The sequence below is a fragment of the Stylophora pistillata genome, chromosome 10 (genome assembly GCF_964205215.1).
Source record: "Stylophora pistillata chromosome 10, jaStyPist1.2, whole genome shotgun sequence".
Taxonomy (NCBI): Eukaryota; Metazoa; Cnidaria; class Anthozoa; order Scleractinia; family Pocilloporidae; genus Stylophora; species Stylophora pistillata.
The window spans coordinates 26,371,081-26,379,000 of NC_142528.1; the positions used below are offsets into that span (position 1 = coordinate 26,371,081).

Sequence of the window (7,920 nt, forward strand, 5' to 3'; positions counted from 1 at the left end):
TTGCTAATCCAGTTCATACCACCGTTCCCACTGTAACCAGTGTTGGCTTTTCTGAAAGTTTACTTTTAACCCACTGATGCTCTAGGTGAAGAGAGAAGCTGTGCAAGAGTATACTATCTTGCTCCAGAATGTATAACAGTAAGAAATGCGAAAGTCTCTGCCCAAAGGTTTAATTCAACAGAGCCTCGCATGCAGTGCAGTGTAACGTCCCGGTTGCCACATTACGTTCAGGGTAAGCCACTCAGCAACCAAACTAACCAGCCCTTGTATCTGGAGTTATCAAAGATGGCAGAATTGATGAAATTTCGACTAACTGAGTGACTGCTCATGGATTTGATGATTCTGACGAATATAAGTCAGATTGGTCAAAGTGAAATCAGCATGGTGAAATTGACAATTTTGACAAACTTTAGCCAAATCTGTCAAAGCAAAATCAGCTTGGCGGAATTGGCGATTTTGACAAATTTTGGTTAAATTTGTGGGTGCTAAATCAGCTCAGCGGATTGGACAATTTTTGACGAAATTTCATCCAATCTGCCATTTTCATTACTGCATGCATTCTTGGACATATCTCCCCAGATGAGATGCTGTTAGTTCTGGACAGTTTATACTCCTGGACAGAGAGAGGCACTGTGAGAGTATAGTGTCTTCCCCAAGGACACAACACAGTGACCCGGTCAACATTGTTTGGGCATAACATGTTGTTCTTTACACTACAAGATTCGCTGTGATGACAGTCAACGAAATCTGCTCCTAAAACTGACTCAGCTAAATTACCAACAACATAGAATCGCCAGGTTGTATCTAGGGTTCCAAACGACAAAGATCCTTCAGCTTCTCCTATCACTCCGATAGGTTGCTGTGTTACTGATACAGGGTGTCCTCTGAGTTTTTCACCTCCGTATTTTCTCTAATAACTGACGAGCTTAGAAGACTCACCTCAGCGCCAGTGTCCACTACAAAAACTGTTGATAATCCATCTACAAAAGCTTCAACTTTATAACTGTTTTTCTTTCTCTTAACATTATGAACAGTATTAATTGATACATCTCTTGTTGGTTTGTATGGATAGCTGACCCCTTGTTGGGCCTTTAAGGCTGGTTCCGGGGCCCTTGGCCAGCCTTTCCCCTGTTTAAATCTGGGCAACTTTGGGCCCAGTGCCTCTGGCCATGGCAAACTCTGCAAATACCAGTTGGTTTTGGGCCTTGCCGCTGAAATGGGACCCTTCCCCTTCTTCTTCGGATTACTGCTGTTACTGGTGCTGGTCTAGTCTTCATTATTTCTTTAAGCTTTAGGTCTACTTTACTTTCCACCAGTTTATCAATATCATCTTCTCTCAAGTTAGCCCCTGTTGAGGGTTCCTTGAGACTAGTTGCTTGGTGGAATGCTCCTCTCTCTTCCTCAAAATTCGCTATTCGCTGGATCACTGTCTCAGCGGGTGTCTGTAAAAGGTCGTCTTGACGTGTCAACACTTCCTTGGCGTCGCCGCTAAGGCCATTTACAAATTGGCATAGAATGTCTTCGTTTCTCCTTTGTTTATAATATTTCAAAACTGCCTTCTGCTCCGCGTTTTTATTTCTTTCCACTGCACTCGGCTCTTCCGAAACTGTCTCAACTGTGTGTGGTTTATTTGCCTTGTCATACAACAGACGAAGGGCAGGTAAATAAGAAGGAAGAGCTTTGCCGTCCTGTCGCAAGCGTCCATAAAATTCCTTTTTGTATTTTAATTACGCCAAACCACCCTCGTAGCGATCGTGCAAGGCTTCCACTAGAGCAGTAAAACTTGTCTTTGTGGTCTCATCTTACTGATGATAGAAATCTTTGCCCCACTATAATTTGCTTTTTCCTTTTTCCTATATTCCCTCATGTACCCGTTGGGTTTCCATTAAAGGCTGGGGTTATGTGATTCTTCAGAGACAACATTTTGTTCTATTTTGTAAAGAACTAGAACTTCATATAAACAAAATACCAAAATGTACCTAATGAGCTTGCCCCGCAATTCAATTACAATAAGAGTACACTTAAATTTGATAGAAAATTTCCACGCGACCACGAGGGCGTGACATTGCTTAATAATAGGGAGATTTAGCACCGCGTTTACGTGAAACGGCAAACGTCAGTTTGTCCTTTCACGTTTCGCGTAAAATAGCGTGAACCTTACTACTTTAGCTTCGCGTGAGCTCACGTCATGGTGGATTTGAAGGCGCCCTTTTATGACTTACGAGGAATAAGTTTGGTGCCCTTTTCCGGCAATTAACTTTTACTCTGTTAGAGAAAAAGTGAAGAAAATTCTTACGTTCAAGGCAAACGCGAAACAGGTTACTTTCACGTGGAAACGGCAAAGCACTACAGGAAAACGTGAAAAAGATGCGGGAAAACAAGGTCACGTGGTCACTCTGCCGTTCACATTTCACGTAAATGCGGTGCTAAATCTCTCTATTGACATGCACAGAACGTAAGTAAACAATGGCTAGAAAGATACGAGGCAAGACGAAAATAGAAACAGAATATTAAAAACTTACACATCGATTCCGCAACGCCAATGACTTGATCGACGACGACAAAGAAAGGAACTACAACTAATGACACAGATAATACGAAAACTGAAAAAGCAAAGTGAAACTGAATCAAAACGGCAAAATCGTAGCCCAACTGTAACGCACAGTCACGCAATTACACCCTCACATCTGTTTAGATATCTTACATTGCACAACTTATGGTCGGTAACAAAGCTATACGATCAAGAAGATGTAGGAATAGATTTCCTTATAAAAATCTTTAATTTGCATCTAACTCTTCTTTTCTTCGTGGTCCTGAAAACCTTGTTCTTCGGTATTCTGAACGGCTCTCGGTCTCTACGTCCTTTTGTTCTTTTAGCTGTTTTGAAATGCCTGTAATTATCACTCTTTAGTGAAGAGAGCAAGAAACCCAAATCCTTCAATTTTGATGAAAGGACGCTTGCATTTTCATGAGGGACCGCGCTCAGGGTGGGGCTAGGGGGACTTTAGCCCCCTCTCCCCCACTTTTTTGGCTGATTAAATCACTATTTTTTTTACTTTAGTAAACCTGGTCTGTCTTTTACGAAAAAAAGGACATAACATAATTTATGTCAAATATGCGGACCTCTTTGGAAACGCAGCCTTATTCTGATTTGTCCATTTCGATCCAATTTAGTTTTGCGAGGGTTTGCTCGTACAGACACGGCCAGATGAGGTAGCTTGTCGTTAAATTTGTTCCTGAACAGACGATTAGATTTTCGCATGCGCAATAATGGTATTTAAACTCTTGTTTCTACTTTCACTCGTTCTTGGATCGTTGTTTCTCGACGCCATTGATCAAAATTCATCACTGGATAAGCTTGAAGGGGGTTTTGCAGAACGCAGTCTTTTTATCAGAGCTGTTTATCGCAGTAAATATCTGAAACGGAGAATTATGTACAGCTATGGTCATCCTGGATCATTCAACCCTGCTGTTATAACGAACAAAGAAGCGCATATAATTTATGGTAGCATTAACAAGGAAGCTGGCTCCTCACAAGCTACTGGTCTTGTCAAGAAAAAGGACATAACATAATTTTATGTGAAATATGCGGAAATATGCGCTATGGTCAAGTAGTGGAGTTAGCGCTATATAAATTATGTTAAATTAAATTAAGAAGAAAAGGTCGAAAATTTCCGAATTTTTTTCTAAAACCGTGAACAGCGCTCTTTTTAAGGTTAGTTTAGGCTTTGATGCTTTATTTAACTTATGGTGAAATAAAAGCCTACTACTATCTCTGTGTATCACATGTCTTTTTGTTTAGTCTAATTCTTTCTTTTTTTAGAACCTGCGTCCAAAAAATCTTGCCAGCCAATGAGATAAATTAACTGATATTCAAGCCACAAAATCCACTGCTGAACAACCACATAACCCCGCGGTCCCCACCCTGCCACTAGAGGCGGAACATTCCGCATCACCGAGTCAGTCTTCAATAGACATTCATCTCCATATAACAGAACCGTTTCAGCAAACAAACTTTACTTTTCCCAAGAAAACATTTGGCAAACATTTGCATTTTAGGTTTCAAAAGAACTAGAAAGGCGGAACTCCACTGACAGTAGTGAGGACGAGAAGGACAGCTTTCTGCTTCTGCCTCTATCACCACCTTCACCCAGGTACTCTAAACATAATCTGCCCCAGGAGACAATTTTAGTGCTACTTTCATCGAGTGCTTCCTCAAATTTGATGGAGCACTCGATGAAAGTAACACTAAAAATGCCTGCAATTCTTACAATTTTCGATGACTGATGGTTAAATTTTGTCACGGTTATAGTGCCGATCCTCTGGGGTCAGTTCCACTGTCATCCCTGGATCAAGGGGACAGGAATCGTGCGCAAAAAACTGCATTGTCTAACGTGACTTGCATGTTGAAGACAACTTTTTAAGAAAGTTCGCATGCACTTCACAGAAGTTACTTTGCTTAGAATTAGATTTTCTTAGATACCTCAAGTCAAACTCCTTCTCAAAGTTGTGTTAATTTGAAGGGTGGAAGACAGTTTCAGCATGTCACCATCAGTCAACTATGGCAGACCCGAGTGCTGTAAATTATTGCCAAAATTATGATAAAATATTTGACAAAATATTTTGCAGAGAAAGTTGTACAGCCAATCGATGGCAAAATCAAATCCTGATGAGGAATATACCAAGGAATACAGCAATTTCTGTTTCATTTACATGGTTTGAAGAGATACTTTCCACACCATGTTCATCACATACATATAACCACATACTTGACTGTAGAATTGTGAGCAGTTTAACTCACGATGACTTTTAGCTCTAAGTAAAAACCTTAATGTTATTTGCTTTTTAGGTTTCGATAGAGCCAGAAAGGCACAACTCCACTGACAGCAGTGAGGATAAAGTTGACAGCTTTCTGCATCCGCGTCCAGCAGCACCTTCGTGCAGGTATTCAAAATAGTTACTGCCCTTTGTTTTATAGAGCAACATAATCTACCCTGGGAGACAATTTTAGTTTTACTTTAATGAAGCCCTAGCTCCCTCAAATTTCTGTCACAGTGGGAAGTCTGTGTCATAATTCTTTCAATTTTCAAGAACTGATGGTTTCTTTTTGTCACAATTATAGTGTCGATCCTCCAAGGTCAGTTCCAGCCTCATCCAACAATCAAGGAGACAGGCAGCCTGTGCAGGAAAATGCTCAGGTATAATCATTGCATATACATATGTGACAGATTCTGTATTTTTCTCTCTTTTCTTCTTATTTAACAAAAATCCAGTTGGAGGGATATTAGAATAAGCAACTTCACCTCAAATGTTCCATCTTAATTGGGTATAGAATAATACATTTTATTAAAAACTGGACCATTGGATAATGCAATTCAAGACTTTTCATTGGCTTAGCCATTATTGTATATGAGCCAATATACCATAAACTACGATATGGTAAGCGTACGCATAAGCTTAAAATTAAAAGGGAGCTAAAAATTTAATAAAATTTAATAATTTAATGTAGCGTTTTTAATAAAACAACTATTCCACTCGCGTTTGTTGGATATGGGATGATTATAGCCAACTCGGCGTTACGCGCCTCGTTGGCTATCTATCATCTCATATCCAACTCGCGTTCGTGGAATAATTGTTAATTATGATAGATTTTTAGGGGAAATCCTTTCCCAGCAGACTCCTCAAGTCAAAGTCGTTCTTAAAGTCGTGTAGAATACATTTTAAAAGAGAAATTTTAACAGAGGGAAAACCCCCTCTCAGATTCTTTAAGTTGTGCTCACTTTAAAGATGGTGGACAGTTTGAGCATGCCAGCATGTCCTTAGCAACTTTAAAAAGAAAGCTCTTACTCTTTTGACAGAAGTAACACATGATAACCACTAACATGATGTAGGCAATTTTTAAAGAGAGTTCCATCACTGTTCACAGAAGTTACGTGTAATTACCACTAACATGTTGCGCGCAACTTTTAAAGAAAGCTCTATCGCACTTCACAGAAGTTATGAATGACTGTCGCTAATATTTTGTTACAGAAGAGCTTTGAATCATCAATCATTTTTGTATCTTTCATAGTGCATGTTACGACCTAATTGAGAGGTTCGCTTCCCTAACACTTGATGATCAGCATACAAAGTAAGTGAAATATTGATAAAAAATAAAAACAGGAAACAAAAGCACTCTGTGCTAGTTAGAGTACCAATAGGTATCTAGTGATTTCATCAATAGGATAAATGTGTTTGTCAAGAGGCAGCGGCAGATGTATCTCTCCACTTTGTTACAGCCCAACCAAATACACAACCATGACACAATGTATACTTTTCCAAGTTTTAGTATCAGGGATATGGTGTGGTCGGAGATTGAATCGATAAGAAAGTTCATACAGCACTAGCAGGTACTATGACGCGCAGGGGTATTAAATAGCACTCACTAACATGTTCGAAGTAACCTGTGAAAGGCAGCTGTCTCTATTTTGACAGAAGTCAGACATGATTGTTACTAACACGTTGTAGGTAACTTTTTAAAGAAAGCTCTTTCCCTTTTCATAGATGTTACTTAAATTAGATTTAGGCTGGCAGGCTAGTATCTATTAAATTTTGAAGTGGAACCCTTTGTGTGTATGGGTGTACCTGTGGTGTACTTTCGAAAAAGACATTGCGACTTAAGGCCATTTAAACTCTGTCTCCAGTTTCCAAGAATCATGAGAGTGTAAGTGGGACAGTAAACACCTATTTATCATGGGTAAAGTTGAGAAAATGAGTCTACATGTCGATAAAATTGTAACCAGAGGTCACTTTTGAAAATTTCTTGTTACAAGATTAGAGATAAAGATCTTGGTGCCACTCTCTTCGTGCTCGAAGCCCCTGAAGAAATAATAGCGGATGAGGCCTTCTTCGTCTTCTTCTGGCAACTCCATGTACTCATCTTTCAGATCAACTTCCACAGATTCCGCCCTGATTCACAAAAATATATCATGACCCGTAATGGAATAGTTATCAGGTTACATCCACCGCGGCATCCCACTTCTGCCGTGGCTTCTCAATTCCGCCGTGAAAGATTGGCGTTGTCTCGCTGTGAGTTGGTGTTGTCTTGCCGTGAGTTGACGTGGTTTTGCCGTGAGTTGGTGTTGTCTTGCCGTGAGTTGGTTGAGTTTTGCCGTGAATTGCGGTTGTCTTGCCATGAGTTCGCTGTATCTTGTTGTAAGTTTTGTTTTTGTCGTGACACTTATGGGCCACCGTTCCTTAGAGAGTAATCTTGAAACGTGAAAATGTGTGATTTGGACCATATAAACTAATTCGATTTTTGGGGTTTAAAAACTGAAATGTTTAAACATAAGCCAGTTCACATGCCTGTTCACTTGGAAGTCTGAAATGTAAAAATATGCAAATAGACATATAAGTCTTGTAAATCCATAACTCCAGAGTAATTTATTTCGCACTTAATATTTGGCCGATTCAGTGCTGACATGTGCAAGTGCTAAGACTAGTTTCTCAATGCTTGTTCTTCTGGTAACGTAAGATTTGAGTGTTTAATAAAGGGTAACTCATTTGCTACAATATATCAATGTTATGCTATAAAACAAATGGTAAACACCACAGTGCAGGCGGGAGGTTGCTAAGCATGTGAGAAGGTCTATTGTGTATATTTAAGGCTGCAATTGGAAACTTACTCTATCTTTTAATGGTGCAGGTTTTCTCTCACAGCAAATTGAGATATAAAACGTAAACAAGAGATACACATCGATTTCTGAAGCTTTCAATTTTTCACAGCTACATAAAACAAGCAAACAATAACAAAAAGGACAGTGGCAAAATAGACAGCTACCAGCAGCCACTCCTTGTTAAACCGTACTTTAATTACTGCAGCGAGGTCTGGGGGCATTGTAACAAGGGTCTTTCGAATAAGCTCCAAAAGTTGCAAAACCG

At 39.7% G+C, this 7,920-nt stretch overlaps 1 long non-coding RNA gene across 1 annotated transcript in view; it reads left to right on the forward strand.

Moving 5' to 3' along the window:
- The window catches only part of LOC111323259 (uncharacterized), a 29,324-nt gene that overhangs the window by 20,861 nt on the left and 543 nt on the right, over nt 1-7,920 (forward strand). Inside the window, exons 5-9 of the long non-coding RNA XR_015992320.1 lie at nt 4,060-4,154; nt 4,850-4,944; nt 5,123-5,198; nt 6,071-6,130; nt 6,813-7,920. The exon at nt 6,813-7,920 is cut by the window's right edge and continues 543 nt beyond it. This is a non-coding gene — a long non-coding RNA (uncharacterized LOC111323259). The remainder of the gene's footprint in view (nt 1-4,059; nt 4,155-4,849; nt 4,945-5,122; nt 5,199-6,070; nt 6,131-6,812) is intronic.